The sequence below is a fragment of the Colius striatus genome, chromosome 6, assembly GCF_028858725.1.
Source record: "Colius striatus isolate bColStr4 chromosome 6, bColStr4.1.hap1, whole genome shotgun sequence".
Taxonomy (NCBI): domain Eukaryota; kingdom Metazoa; phylum Chordata; class Aves; order Coliiformes; family Coliidae; genus Colius; species Colius striatus.
Window position 1 is genome coordinate 6515572 of NC_084764.1, and position 17875 is coordinate 6533446.

The 17875-nt window shown below is 38.0% G+C and overlaps 1 protein-coding gene across 2 annotated transcripts in view; it reads left to right on the top strand.

Moving 5' to 3' along the window:
* The window catches only part of FUT8 (fucosyltransferase 8), a 129364-nt gene that overhangs the window by 39810 nt on the left and 71679 nt on the right, over positions 1-17875 (top strand). Inside the window, exon 3 of one of the 2 annotated variants that reach the window (XM_061997909.1) lies at positions 14660-14753. The exons of the other annotated variant lie outside the window; for it this stretch is intronic. The gene's annotated coding sequence lies outside the window, so the exon portion shown is untranslated. The remainder of the gene's footprint in view (positions 1-14659; positions 14754-17875) is intronic. 2 annotated transcript variants of the gene reach the window in all.

The window sequence follows — 17875 nt, forward strand, 5'->3', positions numbered from 1 at the left end:
GACAACAGAAAGAAATGATACCCCAACCTCCTGACATCCACCATTTTGGTATTTGTAAATATTAATGAGATCCCCCTGCAGTCTCCTCCAGACTGGACAGCCCCAGGTACGACAGCCTTTCCTGAGAAGGAAGATGCTCCAGTCCCCTGATCATCTTGGTGAACCTGTGCTGGCCTCTCTTCAGAAGTTCTCTGTCCCTGTTTTAGTGTCTTTTTGTATGTGATAATACCTATTTACTTAATGTTACCCTTCAAGTAGGTCATCTAGTGGCTGATAGTAGTCTGGGATTGCACACTTCTAAAGGGCAATCATTCCATTTTCCCCCATTGTCAAATGACTTCGATTTTGCTGTCAGTGGTGTTACATGACAGTCAAGTTTGGCATGGATATAATCTGAAGGGTGTGAGGAGATTGCTGATTATCCTATTATGGTAACAGTCAATGATCTTACTGCTTTTTTTTCAGACCTAAAAGCACCACTTAGCACTGTACATGTGTTCAATGAATGCTTTCAGCAATTGGTCATTTTTGTGCACCATTTGTGTTGTGCCTCCTTTCTTCTTGATTACCCTGTCTTCGTTTCATTGTGATTGTGTGTTGAAGTCAAACAGATACAGAAAAAATGATACATGCTATTGTTATATGTGCAGAGCAATCATCTGAGAGGAATTCATGTTTCTTCTGGTGAATTTAAAGAGAGGACATTTTAAAGAGAGGACACTAAAAAGCCACAGGTGGACTCTGAATGTTCATAATTCCCTGATCGCTGTGATTAGCGTCCCGCAAGCAATCCATTAATTGTATCTGAGGCAGTGATGAAAAGGCTCTGGAATGACAACTGTATTGTACACCTTTCTGTGGTTACAAGATTTTGTCGAACAGGAGTCAGAATATTTACAAAAAGAAGTGTATGTATCCTGTGATGTGCCAGTGTTAGCAGCAGTATGGCAGCTGATGCTTTTTGGAAGCAATACTATTACTATGGGTTCTTAAATTGTTTTACTCAAATTATTTTATGATGTTTGTATTTCTGTGTTACTAAACCATTCCTGTTTTAAGTTAATATTGAGATTAAAGATGATTCCACTAATTTTGTCCCACTGGTTCCACAATACACCTAGCTGTTTACAGTCTGCTGATCTCCATGTTTTATGAAGCTGTGTTCCCTTTTTGCTGGAATATTCCAGAAAACTAATTTGCATGTACCTGGAGCCTGTATTTTTCCATTAATAATTGTTGCTATTAACTAAAGACAATTCTTAAAAATACATTATGACATGAAATGCTTTGTGTGATGAGCCTGAAATACTAAGCTCCGTTGGACAGGAAAAATTAATCAGTGCTGATTCTTCTGAAGTGATTTTGCAAAACCTGAGAATCAAACATTCATTCCCCACCAGTGCTTCACCTTATATTTGAAGTGGTACATTTCTGAAAACTGCTTCTTTTCTGAAGCATGTGCTGTAAGACAAAATTAATGGCATTTATGTGTATTCTGAACATCCTACAAAATCACTAAATCAGAAGAATTTAACTCATCCCTAGATTTTTCAGCTAGCAGCTTGTATGTACTTTTGACCTTTCAGTACAATAGCAGTATTCCAGGGAGCATTGCTAGGATGTGACCAGTGTAAAATAATTGCTGAGTTTGGGAGCATTTTACAGCAATATGTATTAGAGCTGATTACTATTTTGATGCCTCACTAGAGCATAGCACAAATCAAGGTTAAGAAAAACTCCAGCTCTGTTCAGAAAAGAGTGAAATGCAGGTCAGTCATTCTGATGGCTTCAGAGAACATCTTCATAACATGCGCACTCCAGCCCTCGCTCTTTTATTTCATCCACATGCTTTTTTTGAGTAATCATCTTTCAGACTTGAACTCTGCAAATCCCTCAAGTTTGGCAGTACTGAAGGATTTTCCTCATTTGCCTTATATCAAAGGATTATTTATTGCCTGCATTGTATGTATTTCTTTGTATCAACTTTTCCATAATTTAGTAATGGTTGTAAACTTATCATCTGGAGATGGGATTGATGGCAGAGAGCATGAAGAGATTTTTTTCCTGCTGCATGCCAAATATTATGAGTAGTTTCTATTTGAATTTCTAAAATCTATGAGTTTTCTGTAGCTCTTTATGTGCTGAGACTCAAAACAGGCTGTAAAGAAACATCAGAAGAATTAACTGATATTTTCAAACAGAAAATAGTCAGAACCTTGTTGCTATTCAGTACTTCCATGCGTGTATGTTTCTTCCAAATCTCCTTTCCACGTGGACACTCAATAAGTCATTGCCAGCTAATTATTTCTTGTATTTCAACTAATTATTGTAGCATTTTAACCTCAGGTGAAATTGTTATTGCTCAACATTGCAAAAACTGGATCCAATTGCTAAATGTGTTCAAATTAGTATTACGTTTCTTTTAAAGTGGATACCTTTATGAAGATCTGAAAACAGCAGATGTATGTGATCCAAGTTATTCAAGTTTGAATAAATTATGAGCAGAAAGGTTAGAATTGTATCTGAGATACTGTAATGGACCATAGAATCATTACAGTTGAAAGAGACTTTTAAGTTTGTTGAGTCCAATGCCTCCCCTCACCCTGCCAAGCTCATCACCAACCCATGGCCCTCAGCACCTCAGCTACATGGCTTTGCAATAGCTCCAGGAATGGGGACTCCACCAGCTCCCTGGGCAGCCTGTTCCAATACTTAATAACTGTCTTGGTGAAGAAGTTCTCCTAATGTCCAGTCTAAACCTCCCCTGGTGCAACTTGAGCCTGTTTCCTCTTGTGCTATTACAGAATCACTATATCGTTATGGTTGGAAAAGACCTTTAAGATCAAGACTAACCTAACACTACCTATCATTTGTTACTAGAGAAAAGAAACACTCTAATGACATGCTTAGATATTTTGTTTCTAGTTTTGATATGCTTAGATATTTGATTTACAAGTTGATGTTTCTAAGCTATGTAGATGAAGAACACAAGGATTGTAGAATACAAGTCTGTCTGAATTTTGGTGGCTGTTTGATTCAGTCTTTATAGAGAGAAGCATACATTCCTGCAGAAGGCAGAGCCATAGGAGAACTGGTATATCTGAAAACTTCAATTAAGCAAAAGGAATCCTTTCTAAAGATAGAATTCCAATGTTCATTATGATGTAAATATTGTGTTAAAACTGTAGTGATTGATGGAGAGTGGAGAGAAAATCAGTTATGACTTCACCAATGTTATTTGTGTAATTGTCAAGTTATTTTTCTCTATTTACTGCACTTCTGGGATGTTCTATATAGTGGACATGAAGAATTTTTGGAATCTAAAGCATATAGTGTTTACTGAACTTTGAAAACAAGTTTTAGTATCTTAGTCCACATTCCCTCCCCACCCCCTGCCTGGCAGACTTGGAATGTAATGCATTGTGATTACTTCTTTTTTAAATGAAGCAGCTAGGTTTTGATGTTTTGGCAATCTCAACCTCTTTTAATCTGCATAATGTGATTAGAAAATATGCCAGGCACTATTGTATTGAGACTGCGGTGTCAGTATTCTGAGGTTTTTTTCACCCTGAAGAGTGAATTTAGTAAGCAGTTTGTTTATTTTACATCACACAAATGCATGTAAATAATAACGGAAAAATGAATAGTCCTCTGAATTGATGACTGAATATCATTCTGCAAAGGTTAGAAATAACTCAGAGCAGTTTTGGAAAAGGAAAATGTGTGAAATCACATAGGTAGTCAGAGGTTCTGGTTTGTTTCTTTCTGATAATACTAGTCTATTGATTGCAGCTGACACTTTGGGTACGTATGGATCCAACTGCGAAAGTCAGTAGCGGGATCGAGATCTAAGTTAGGGGTGCAAAGCAGAAACAGTAAGTCCTTTGAGTACGGAGGGACTGGATTGTGCTAGCAGCAGCAGGGAACACACTGAGCACAGTTTTGTTTATTACACTGTTTTAAAAAGTACAGTTTGCCTATCTGTTAAATGGTAAATGTACTCATGAAATGGTGTGATTTGTATAATAAATACATCCACACAAAATGTTCACATGCATAGGTTCATTAGGATATAAAAATCATAGCAAAATCAATTTACCTCTTGTAAGTCAGTCAGGAGGCCCACTAATCCATCCTTCCATCAAACATGGCATCAACTTGTATGTAGGCTTATTTTGTCATGATGAACAGAAATATTTGATTCATCTGCAAGGCACTGCATGCCTGCTGAAAGGACATTTTGAAGCTGACTGTAGGAACTCTGTGGGAAGAAATACGATGTTTCAAACATTCTGCATATATTATGATGTCAATATTTTTTCTGTTGTACTCAATGTTCCCAGATTGCTTCTGTGTTTCAAAGGATGGAATTTGATAGGGAGACTGTGCTGGTTAGAAAAAAAGCAATGACAAATTTGCTTTGATCTTGTTTCTGAGTAGCCCAGTCTTTGGAGGCCTTAATGTCCTAATAATGCCCTGTTATTATAAGAGCGTAGTAATTGCTGCATTTGCAAAACTAATTACTGAGATTTTTCAATCACTTTTCTATGAGCTCTCTAGTTAGAACAAAGTTATCAGATAAAATGACCGTTTCTTGTAATAGTTTGTTTCTTTGCAAGCCCTGATCCTTCTAAGTAAGGTAATTGCAGGTCAAAAGTTCTGTTTCATGTTTTATCATTCAAGCAACTTTTGTAACATTTTTTGGTAGAAATGCGTAGGCTATGTGATATCCCCCATCTTTCTTTGTTTTCATGTGACTGGTCACACATTGTAGCTTCTTTTTTACTTTGGTTTGTTCTGCTTTTCATGAAAAGAAGAGTGTGAGAGAAAGTCATCTTAAAAGTAAAAATTATTTTATCTACTAACTTTTAAGCCCTATTAGCACTGACACAGTAAAACTGAGTTTTGGAAAAGGCAGCCCTAACTTGGACAGTAGTGAGGGTTTGTTGTGGATCTACAGAGTTCCACTGTTAATGCCTACTTCCAGATGCATGTACATGCACTAAGTATCATTCCAGCCAACTCCCTTGTAATTACTTTCTGAAACTGTTAAAACAAAAAATAGTTTCCCCAACTTCAGTGCTTCAGAAGTTCATGATTATTGTCCTTGGTGTCCTGAAGATTCTCAGAACTGTATCAAAGCTCTATCAGAATGGTTTGAATTCTGTAGCAGTGTTGATAGCATTTTGTTGCAATCTCCCTCATTTCTGTTCTTCACTTATCTGAATAGATGACCATGACTACCAAGATCCAGGTAGAAAGTCAGTTGTAAAATTAATTTGATCTGAGCTTTTGTCTGAAAAGTTTTCCTGTTCTTCTCAAATGTCAGTAGCAGTTATCTGTGAGACAAGTGAAAGCAAGCAGCCATGATCCTTTTAGCTTAATTTCTGAGCTTCCAGAACTTGCTTTGTTCTAAGACAGATGCAGTACAAAATCCATGGATGGATTTTTCAGCAAGATTATTTACGTCTATTTTTTAACATATGCAGTTTTTTAAACTCAAACACATATTAATTACAGTGAATTTTGTAATTCCATAATGCCTCCTGAAAATCCTAATCTGTGACATCAACCAGGTCTCCCTTAAGTTCATACTAAATTGGTTGCTCATAGAACTTAATCATATTCTGAGGCATGACTTCTCTCACTTGAACAATGCTGATTATTTCCCTGTATTTGATGTTTACTCATGTGCCTACTATTTCTGATGTGTATTATAGTTTCCCCTTATTCACCTGATGTTCAAGTTGTATATACTCATCTGTTGTTTCTCAGATCCTTCTTAGAGCCTCTTGGAAAAAGTGCTTGTCATGAATGGTGGGTGTCAGGAGGTTGGGGCATCACTTATTTCTGTTGTATCTAGTAACAGGACAAGGGGTAATGGAAAGAACCTGGAACACAAAAAGTTCCCTTTAAACATAGGAAAAAACTATTTTACTGTAAAGGTGAGGGAGCCCTGGCCCAGGCTGCCCAGGGAGAGTGTGGAGGCTCCTTCTCTGGAGGTTTTCAAAACCCACCTGGACACATTCATGTGTTCCTGATCTAGGTGGACCTGCTTTAGCAGAGGGGTTGGACTTCATGATCTCTCTAAAGATCCCTTCCAACCCCTACCATTCTATGATTCTATGTTCTGTTCCCTTCTTATGGAACCTTAAATCATAAGGTACTGTGGAACTCCTAATGATTTTATGTTACTTACTTGACTATTAGAAGAGGTATGTGGACACAGTTTTAAGAGTTTACTGCTGATGATTTGTTATTAGTCATTTTACCAACAGTTCAAACTCCAAGAATTTTTCAATTGTCTTCTTTGTGAAGAAAGATTTCAATGTAGGGATCAATTTACTTCCTAGTAACTGCTAATGCATGTGCTTCATTTAGCTTTCCTGCTGTGATTCTGTATTTCAATTGTGCTGGTAAAATTCAAACATCATTTTGTCTTACAAAATCTCTGTTGTGTCTTTTAGTTCTATTGTGCTTTTAGAAAGTTTTACTGCAGCTTTTATGCATGGTAGAATTAGCTTTTCAAAAATTCTATGGCCTAACGATTTAGAGTCTTCCAATTAAGCCTCATCACCACCTCTCTGTTTGGTTTATGTATGTCCCAGGGAGCTAGCACCAGATCATTATAATCTTTTATAAAGTAGCTTAAGTTGCACTTCTAAGACGTCCTTTCTGCTACTTCCTATGTTGTTTCTGGGAGTGAGTGTGGACTTGAGGTCACCGTCTCCTTCTCAATGTTTTCTAAAAGACTGTCTAGTTTTGTTATAAAATCCTTTGTCTTTGAGCTCAGCTCTTGTGTCACCATAGAGCCTTCAGTAGCCTTAAACAGCTTATTGTCTTGGGTGTTAGTTTAATGCCTCACTGTTATATCTTGCCCTCTTCTATCTTTTAGAATCCCTGCCATCAAAAAGTTAATATCCATATAAGAATGATGTTGGTCTTGTCTACTATGAGATTTATGGGACCATTTCTAGCTCAAAGTTTGCTTTTTTGTCATTGCCCCAGTGAGCCTGAGGACAGAGTTCCTCAAGGCCTTTGGAGGTGCACTCAGTGTACTTCTCTGTTTAAAACATGCTGGTTTTTAGCAAAACCATCTGCAGTAAACAGCACTTCACTTTTTAGCATCTCAGGGGAGATAATAATATATAAAAGGTTTGGGGCATTAGGGGGAAGCTCCTGCCTTCCACTTAGCTTCTTGCTGCTATTTGGTTTAGCTCTGAGTTTGTAATATTCAAATCAGGGTAGTAGAGCGATTTTATGAATTTCCTGATTAATTACAGCTTTTTGATTTTGTGAATAACTTCAGAGGTAGAGATGTCGATCCTTTATCCTCCTCCTTCCTTCAGAGTGAACTCTAATGTTGTCTAGACTTCCTTTTACCTTTCTAGGCCGAGTCCTGAGACTCGCCTTGCCGAAACCCCGCTCGGTCAGAGCCGCAGGTTGTCTGTGCCTTGGTCTGTGCCTTTGCCGGGCTCTGCGGCAGAGCAGCTCCTGGCGCGGGCGACTCCCGCCCGAGGTCGCTCAGCACCATGGAGAGCTCTCCCAAACGCCAGCTCTTGGCTGCTAAACTTGGACTCAACTGTTCCGAACTAGAGGAACTGAAGGGAAGGGCTTAAAAAAACCCATCATTTAAAACAGGGACAAGAAAATAATATCTTGTGTAAAGCAGAGTAGATGGATAAAGCCTAATTTACAAGTTCAAGGAACTGTGACATACTACTGGAGGACTGCAAACCATAAGAGCAGCTGACCACGGGATGGCCGCATCCTTATTACAAAGTGTTCACCACAAAGAAAAATCCTGCTTCCCCCACCCCTCCCCCCCAAATAATGAGTGTATATGCAATGATTCTATGAATTTCATGGCTTTCTTTGTAGACAATATTGCAAGCTTCCCCAGGAAACAGTAGGAAAAACACCTGATTAAAAGTTTTACCTAGTGCTTTTTAAAAAGAATATTTCAGACCATGCATTATATTCCTTATTACCAGTCTGAAGTACTTGAATGGGCTTTCACCAGAATGCCATTGGAGAAAATATGCAAGCTTAGCTTTCAGGTCCTTTTTTACCATCCAGTATTCATATTGTTGTAATAATTACAGACTTTATATGACAAATTAATTGATCTTATTTTTAGACTATTTAACTTATAAAAGAAAGTAATATTTGTTAAAAAAATCAAACCACTTTCTTTTGTTTCTACTGATAAAGCTATATATATGCACAGAGACACAGAGAAAGCCCATCTTGCATATTAAAGAAAATAGCTCACTGTTTTAAGGCTGATAGTTTCTAACCATAGTTTGACAGCAAATTTATGAATTAGTGATAGTTATGTCATAAATAAAAATGGGAATTTTGATTGAGTAATCTTAATACTTGATGTTAAAAGGAATTAAACAAAAAGCTAATAACTTCAAAAGTGCTTTAAACTCAGTAAGCTTTAAACTCATCTGTCATTTTCCCTTAATAATATGTCACACCAGTTCTGAGAGGCAAAGCCGTCATCAGCTCTCAGTTTTCTACTTGCAGCTTTCACGGTCCTGTTTTATTTATTGCCTTTGTACTATTGTACAAAGTACTTGGAGTTTTTCAGTTCTTTCACTTTTAAATAAAAGAATAGGTCTTAGATCAGCAGTGCACTTGAGCCATGGTGATGGGAATATCAGATAGAGGAATCAAATTTTGATATCATGAAGCTGAAAGCTGTAAACTGGTGTAAATTAGACAGCATGCACCTCAATGCTAATGCACAGCAATTGCTTCCCATACTTGAATTAGCTCATTAGGTCTTTTTAATGTGTTTTCCAGCGTGTAAGATGTTCTCTGTCCTGAAGTAAGTTTTTATCTATGAAAATAGAGTAGTATTTGAAAGAAAATTGGATTGCCAAGGGAAATTATTATAGGTTAGAATGAATACATTGTGGCACAGTGGAATTAAGGTAAATACTTCTTTATCATTTGGCAATATTAGTATTTAAGGTCTTTCATAACATTTGTTTTAATAAAAGCATTGCAGAAAGCACAGTTCAATTTAAATTAGAAAATGACAAGTATTATTTAGATAATGATCACTTCAGACATTCTTTCCCTGATGTGGCCCACTGAAAATTGTATTCTGTCATTTCTGTTACTGGGTTGTCAAACCATCCAGTCTCCAGGCCTCACATGTGTAACAGGGAAGGCTTTTAGTTTGGTTCTGTGACTCTCTTTTCCAGCTTCTGAGTACTCTAGAATCTTGACTGTGCTTTGAGTTTGCAAAACCTTCTGATTGCAAATAGCACTCCAGTTATCTTATGACTACCAAGTGTATGCATTTTTGCATAACTGTTACAAGCTCAACAGCTCTGTCATTTGCCTGATTTTCATTTTGCTTTATAGACATCTACCTGAGTTATGGACAGGCTGACGTTAAGTTTCTTTGTTACTAGAATTTGTGTGTTGCTTTGATGCCAACCAAAAGAGGAAAGGTCTACCTCTGATCTTGCATCTGATGTTTACCACCAGTAAGGAATGACATGGGAAAGCTGGTGGAAAAGAAGACTTGGTGGGGAGCTTCAGCACCAATAAGAATGGAAAGATCAAATATTAGCTAAAGGTTATGCATCTTTTTTGTCCCACTCTGTTCCTTCCTCAAGGTATCTAAATTATGCTACCTCAAAGAAGCTGCCCTTCTGCCAAGCAGAAGTACTTTAGTCCAAGAAAGCACCGATACAGAAAGCAAAACATTTCCATGTCTGATTCTGATAAATTTAAATTTGAATTCTAATGCAAAATGATGAAGCAAAGTAAGTAACATCTTGATGGGTGTGTGGTGGTTTAGCCCTGGCCGAGTGCCAGGTGTACACCAAGTTTTCTATTGCTCCCCCTCCTCAAGTGGACAGGGGAGAGAGAAATATAACAAGAGGTTCATGAGTCAAGGTAAGGGCAGGGAGATCACTCAGCAGTTACCATCATGGGCAAAATGAATTCAACATGAGGTGAAAAGGGTTTGATTTATTAAGGAACAATCAAAACAGAATAGGGAATATGAGAAATAAACCCAAATCTAAACCACCTCCTCCCTCTTCCCAGGACTCTCCTTCCTTCCCCCCAGTGGTGCAGGGGATGGGGGTTGCGGTCAGTTCATTACAGATGGACTCTGCTGCTGCTGCTTCTCAGGGGGAGGCCTCCTCACACTTCTCACTGCTACAGTGTGGGATCCCTCCCACAAGAGATAGTCCTCCATGAACTGCTCCAGTATGGGTCCTTCCCATGGGCTACAGTTCCTCAAGAGCTGCTCCAGCATGGGTCTTGCCACAGGGGCAGCTCCTCACACTCAGCCCAAACATGGTTTTATCCACTGGGAGAACAGTCCTTCAGGTACCGACTGCTCCAGCCTGAGTCCCTTACAGGGTCCTGACAGAAAACCTGCTCTGATGTGGGATTCTCTCTCCCCATGGGCTCCCAGGTCCTGCCAGGAACTTGCTCCAGTACGGGCTTCCCACTGAAGGATGCCTCCTTCATGCATCCACCTGCTCCACTGTGGGGTCCTTCACAGGCTGCGAGTTGATCTCTGCTCCCCGGTGGCCTCCATGGGCTGCAGGGACACAGCTGCCTCACCATGGGCTGCACCACAGGTGACAGGGGATTTTTCCTTCCAGGGCGTGGGCACCTCCTCCCCCTCCTTCTCTGCTGACCTTGGTGTCTGTGGAGATGTTTTCATATTCTCACTCCAGCTGGTGCTGCCATTTAGCAACTGCACAGCAACTTCTTCCTCTTCCCTGATACATTATTCACAGAGGCGTTACCTCAATCACTAATTGTCCAGGCCTTCATCAACAGCAGGTTGACTGGCTTTGGCCTTTTCAGCTACAGGGGAAGCTTCTAGCAGCTCTTTAACAAAGCCACACCTGTAGCGCCCCCTGCTACCAAAGCCTGCCCCAGACAAAACCACTGGAAGGGAACATCTCATTACTTTGTGATTTTTTTTTTTGGCTGTGGAACTATATGAAGTATGAAAGCTGTTACCTTATTGTTTAGATTTTAAGTGATGTTAGAAAATAAGCTATTTCCTTCTTTAAGCTTCTAAAAAGAAGTGCAGCTTGATTTAGAAATGTCTGCTAAAATGTGAAGAACACTATGTTATTTTTAAACCAGAGTTTTTGTGGCTTTTGGAGAAAAAAAAGAAAAGTTTGTCAGTTGTGGCTGAAAGGTTGTCTGAAAGATTAGCAAGTGCAGTAAGCGTGTTGGAATACATTTTAACAAGGTCATTCCAGAGTGCCTTGGGGTCCAATCTTCTAGAGAAGTGATGGCAAATCTGTAGCTTACATGCAGTTTAAATGCAACTCCTGTTTCAGAATCCCATCATGTGAGCAGTAGCAAGGAAATGCTGACACAGAAGCTGTGGGTTAAAGCAAATCCTCAACTAGTGGAAGAAGTCAGCCAGCAGCAATAAGGCTCAGCAGGATGTTCCACCAAGTCTTGTTCAGGGAACCTTCTGAGCACTTTATCTTTTCAGGATATGTGCCATAATGGGTGGCTATTGACCATGTAAAGATTTTGGTGTGCAGCTTGATGGGCTAAGAAGACTGGCCTTCTTTAGTCTGGAGGTTTACTGTATTTCACAGGATTAGGGGATGGGCTGTTTCTGTTCATCAGCTCTCATCTGACTAATGCAGGGCAGGAAACCCATTTCTTTTTAACCTGTTGATTGAACTACTGTATAATTTTGCACATATTTTTGATGCTTCAATTTAAAGGAAATGAGTGATTGAGAATCCATTACACATGAAATTGTCTATTTCAATGGCTGTTGTATGCTGACAGCTTTAGGAACTGCTTTCCCATTCTTCGTGAGCTGACTTTATATATGCTAAACTCCCTGGGTTTTGTTACATCTTTGTTTGCGAGTGTAAGAACCAACTCAATGTCAGAAATCCTTTCTTTTTTAACAAAAGCAATAACCTGCTAACTTGCATAGTCTTGTTCTTTTACTCTATCACTTACACAGATTCTCACTCTATTTTCTTCTGGAATGAGGTTTCTGCAAGGGCTATCAGTAAATTATTAACATTACTCTGGAGGAAGATCATGCTTGATGCTATAGTTCATGTTTGAATTCTTACTATTCATTCTCAACTGTGGCTGTATTAGATTAGGGTTGTATGGAGTCAATACAGTAAGTAAACAAGAATAAATAAACCTTTACTGCTTTATGTTTGTCCTCTTAATTTGCTAAGATAACTTTTATCTTACAAAGAGATATGGTTAGTTCTTGTAAGGCAAAAGGGAGCTTCTTACTTTGCTATGTGTCTGGTTGGTGTATTATCTTAATAGTTAAAAGAGACTGTAAAAGTAATGGCTGCTTTATCCAAGACTGCTTATTAAAATGAATCCTTGGGTATCATTTCCTTGGAGGAGTGTATTATTTCTGCAGTTGACCCTTGTCTTTCTGAAAGACAAATCACCAGTTTTTTTTGTGTTTGACAAAGAGTCTTGCACCTATTTGGCAAGTAAGCTGCTCTTCTTTCAAGGTGATAACAGCCACGAGGTGTTCGTATAGTGTAATTTTGAGACTCTCTGGGATATTAAAATGAGTACATGCTATGGGAACTGAGGCTGTTTAGTCTGAGGGGGATCTTATTAACATCTACAAATATCTAAATGGTGGGTGTCAGGAGCTTGGGGCAGCACTTTTTTCTATCGTATCTAGCAACAGGACAAGGGGTAACGGGGTGAAGCTGGAACACAAAAAGTTCCACTTAAACATAAGAAAAAACTATTTCCCTGTGAGGGTGAGGGAGCCCTGGCACAGGCTGCCCAGGGAGAATGTGGAGGCTCCTTCCTTAGAGGTCTTCAAGACCTGCCTGGACATGTTCCTATGTGACCTGATCTAGGTGACCCTGCTTCTGCAGGGAAGTTGGACTAGATGATCTCTAAAGGTCCCTTCCAACCCCTACCATTCTATGATTCTATGAAATTGTTGGTTTGGGATATTTTTTTCCTGATTTCTGACAAGAAGCTCTATAGTTGAAGTACTATGAGTAGTAATACTTCTTGGTTTTCTTTTAGGTTTTTTTTGTAGAAATAAATTCAGTAACTGCAGGGACATGGGACCTTGAGCTGGCCATAATTTTGATGTGGTTCTGCCTGGCTTTCTGCTTGAAATTACATCCTCAAAAGAGATCAAATGTTTTTTAATTAGAAAAGTGCCAAATTTTATTAGAATAACAGTTAGGTTAATTAACATTTTAGGTATTGCAAACTCACTGAATAGAGAAGAAAAGCATATTAACAACTTGAATATACTTGTTACAGTTAATTCAGTGAATTTAAGCTGTGAACTGCACAGTGCCCTCTGATCTGCTGGAAGTATTTCATTTTGTGTGTAAGGTTGTGTAGCCTGCACCCTATACTCCAGTTTCTTTGTGCTGGAATATTCTTGATGGCCATACTACTACAGTTTCTTGAACCTCCTGGGCCTGAGCATCATCATAAGAATTCAGTTTTTCTCTCTCTCACTGGGAGGCCCTACCTGACCCACTCATCTTAAAGACGCATTAAAATGATTGTGAACCAGCAAGCAGAATACTTCCTGTCCCTATGATACTCTCTCCATGTATGAAGCTATATACATCTAAAGGTATTACTAGAATTCACCCAAGGCAGGGCTTGGAATGAGATACTGGCTCTAATAAATACTAAAACGAATATTTTTTTAGGAGAGCTGAGTTATGTTTTTAGGTTAAGAAGTTATGAAGAGAGCTTATGTTTTTTGCCAGATAGCAGGAATTTTCTTGACATTTTTTGAGTTGTGTTTTTCTGCTGTGGAATTCTTTTAAAGGACATTTAGTTTCTTTGTATTTTGTTTTCTCCATACACAGATCTATGATTTCTCCAGTTGTATTAAGGAATTATCCTAGGAACTTTCAATATTTTCAATAAAAGGAAATGAGTTTACTTTGCAAGATTTCCATAACACGTTTATACATTTAGATTTAATAATGTTTTATAAACCATATCATATATGAAAGAATATACATGAATACTCTTTTATAAAAATAGGAATAAAAAGAAATCTTCCATTCTTGATTTTTCTTTTCAATATCAATATTTTGACTGGTATTTTAAACAGGGGCTAATGTTTAGAGATAGGGAAACAATTATTTTTCAAAACTGCTGTGTTGCTGAATTACTTTTAATTGACTAATCAGATTTATATCTTGCATTCAAAATGTGTGACATCTTTCATCTGCAATTTGATAGTGTCTGTAAATATTAATTAATTCAACTTCACATATCATTTTAAGGTAGGCATATATTAGCAAGGGAAACAGAGGCCTGGTGAGACTGGCTTGTACAAGTTACTAAATCAATACAGAGCCCAAAATATTCTTTCATTTAATTCTTTGATTGCTAGATCACATTGTATCTAATCTAGGTATAATGAAGAATGGTAGTTCGAACTATTCTGATTAAGTAATTGATCTTTGTGGAAAATCCCTAATTACTGAAATAAGAAGCAGAAAATGTGATATTTTAAGATGAAGAATTAGGTTCTTTCTCAATGTTATGATACAAGGGCAAATCAAAAAGCAGAAGTTCTTACGGAATGTGAAAGACTTTTGTCTAAACGTGAAAATAAAGGGACCTTGTTTTTTTTTCTTGTAAACAGTTATTAATTTCACTGGCTGCTGAACTGGTGGAGCTACTTGTTAACCTCCAAGCCTATCATGCAGTTGTGTTTATTTCCTGCTGTTGTGGAGAGGGTAAGCTGTTCTTCATATCTGTTACAAAGCCACGATACTTAAAAATTTACTGCTGTTTACGTCAAGGATCACATACATCCTACATTTGCTTGCTGTGCAGTTTAGAAAAGATTTTTTTTTACATCAAAAGCTGTAAAACATGATTAAATTAAATTCCTGAAGAGTTCTATTATTTCACAGAATCACAAAATACCCAACTTTGGAAGGTATCTGTGTCGATCTAGTCCAACTCAGTCACCAGGCAGATATAGCCCCATTCACTTCAAGTCTTTGAGCTCTGTCCTTCAGATAGTTCTTCATCCAACATGAACCTGCTCATCCCATGGGTGGACAACTTGCTCAGAAGGATACTGCGAGGGACAGTAACAAAAACCTTGTTAAAATCCAGAAAAAAATGCATCTGCTACCTTCCTTTCACTCATTAGGGAGGTTACACTAACAGGTCTGCAGTTCCCTGGGGCTTCCTTCCCTTGTGCCCTTCTTGTAAATTGGAATAGCACTGGCCAAACTCCAATCAGCAATGACCTCCCTAGACTCCCAAGACCTTTGATAGATGATCAAGAGGGGTCTTACCATAACATCTGCTAGCTCCTTCAGTACTCTGGTGTTTCGATTAATTGCCTCTTAACTGTCACTGGGCACCACTGACAAGAGTCTTGCTCTGTCTTCTTTATTTCCTCCCTTCAGGTATTTTTATATATATAAATATTGATGTAGGATGTATAATACATAAATTGTGCCCAAAATTTCTCATCTTCTTTCTGAAAAATCCCAGCTCTCTCAAGCTCTTCTCTGCAGGGCTCATTCTCCAGTCCCATAGTTATCTTTGTAACCTTTGCTGCACTTGCTCCGATATGACCACGTGGCATAGAAAGAACTTCATTTGATGTGACATGTTGCATAAAACGAGATATCATGGGAACTTGTAATAGTGAATTATTAATTTGATCATGAAAAACAAATAACAGTTGTCTTGTAGTTGTGTTTTTCTAGATGTCTCTTGGAATCCATCTTCTCTCTATCGCTCTATAAAATATTTCTGATAAAATGTTTGTATTTGCCATGAACAGATTTTTTTTTTAAGGAAACATTTGCAGTAACATCTCCTGATTGAATGACTTCAGATTTCCTAAGCCTTTTGTTTATAGAGGATATTTAGACCTGTGATAGATAAAAATCCAGAAAATGTTAAAGACCTTTCTGTTTTAAAGTTACACCAACAGTGATGGACCGTGTCAGGAACTGAAGTCACTACATAAGATACTATATAAATACTAAAGTAAAGAGACAATTCATGCCTTAAGGAAAAGCAATCTACATAACAACCAAAGGGATACAAAGCAGAGAGTGAGGAGATGCTAAACCATTTTTAACATAGTGATATTTAGTTGTGGTCCTTGAAACATTGATTCTGGTTTTTATGATAGAACTTTAAAAGTGGGTAAGTAAGTAAAAAGATTTAGTCAATTTGGTGTCAGCTCTAGAAAATCTTACAGATATTTTTGGTTAGTGAAGGACAGGAGAAAGATTAAAGAAATGTCCCTGACAATGTTAGTAAATTATTAAAGAAGCTAGATAACAAATAATTTAGTGAAGAATTGTAAATATCACAAAATGATCTTACTTGTGGCATGGAGAGCTAGAACCTCCTAGGGAGCTTACAGAGGTGTTCAGTGAGCTCAGATTATAGGGATATAAAACCAGGAGTAAATACTGGTTTCTTTTAGAGTTAAATGAAAGAAGCATAGACACATATCAGTACCAAAGAGAAAAAGAGATGAAGACTTAAGTAACATTCGCTATTTTGAACAGCAAGGAGACAATGTAAGGGAATATAATCTGGGGACATTCCAAACCCACCTGGACAAGTTCCTGTGTGACCTACTCTAGGTGGTCCTGCTCTGGCAGGGGGGTTGGACTGGATGATCTTCCTAGGTCCCTTCAGCCCTTAAGATTGTGTGATTCTGTGATAAAGTAATATTAGAAATTCTGTTGGGGCAAAAGAATGAAGCCTCTGATAAGTAATGGTGCCCAGATTATTATTCTGGATAACAACTCAGTTTGTGGTAGTTAGAGGATCACTGACAGAGGAGGAGGCTCAAAAAGGAGGAAGAGTACACAAAAGCACATACACTCCTTAGTTACTTTCCTATGGGATTCTGATTGAACTTAAACTTGTAAGGAAGATGAGAAATTACACTTAATCCTCTCTCAGCTTCAGTTTATCTGTTTTACACCTTCTTAGGAACTTCAGAGAAACACTAGCAACCTCAGTTTTGTGACCTCTGTCATTTCTTCACTGATGATCAGTCATTTTAGGGAATTTATCACTGCTGCTTGGCTTGCAAATACGGCAACTCTTGAGCTGTCAATCAGCCCTCAGTTCACAATCTACATGTCCTCATCTTTTCTTGTTGAATTTATTTTGGTCGCATCAGTAATTATTACCTGTAGGATAAAATTAATTACACAGAGCAACTGCCTCTGCTTGAAGCTGAAACAAACTGGAAGTATAGACTTTGTAAAAGAAGTTTGGAACTAGAAAATTGCTCACTGAACATTTTGAATATTTGTCTTTTTCTTCCTCTGCTGTCATTTATAAATCTCTTTTCATTTCAATATTCTGCAAACCTGTTTTCAGCTATAAAATTTGATGCACTTAAATTGAAAAAAGTCTCTGTGCTGGTCAGCTGAGCATTTTAGAGTACACATTAGAAACTTAGAAATAATACCAGGCTCCTTTATGGTTCATTTTTCCTCTGTTTTGAATCTTGTGTATGTGTTGTAATGTGTGTTCTGCTAATGCTTCCAAATGAATCCTAAGACAACTCTTCTCCAGTTGATAATCTTGCTGTTAGATTTTTTTCCTCAACTCCTGGTAATTTACCTTCTCTCTAAGCTTTGTAAGCCTGAAAAGTCATTAAGTTTCTACACTCAGTGGCAGAATCTCTCTAAGCAAATTTCAGCAAGGAAAGATAAATCATATTACATCTTCCTTCTGAGTTTGTTCTTGGTTAAGATTTTGTTTTCTAAGCGAATGAAATGAGGGAGTTTGTAGCTTTCACATACTTAAAGAAGTCCCTCAGTACCAACTTTTCCTGCTAGGGGGTTTTCTGTGGTAA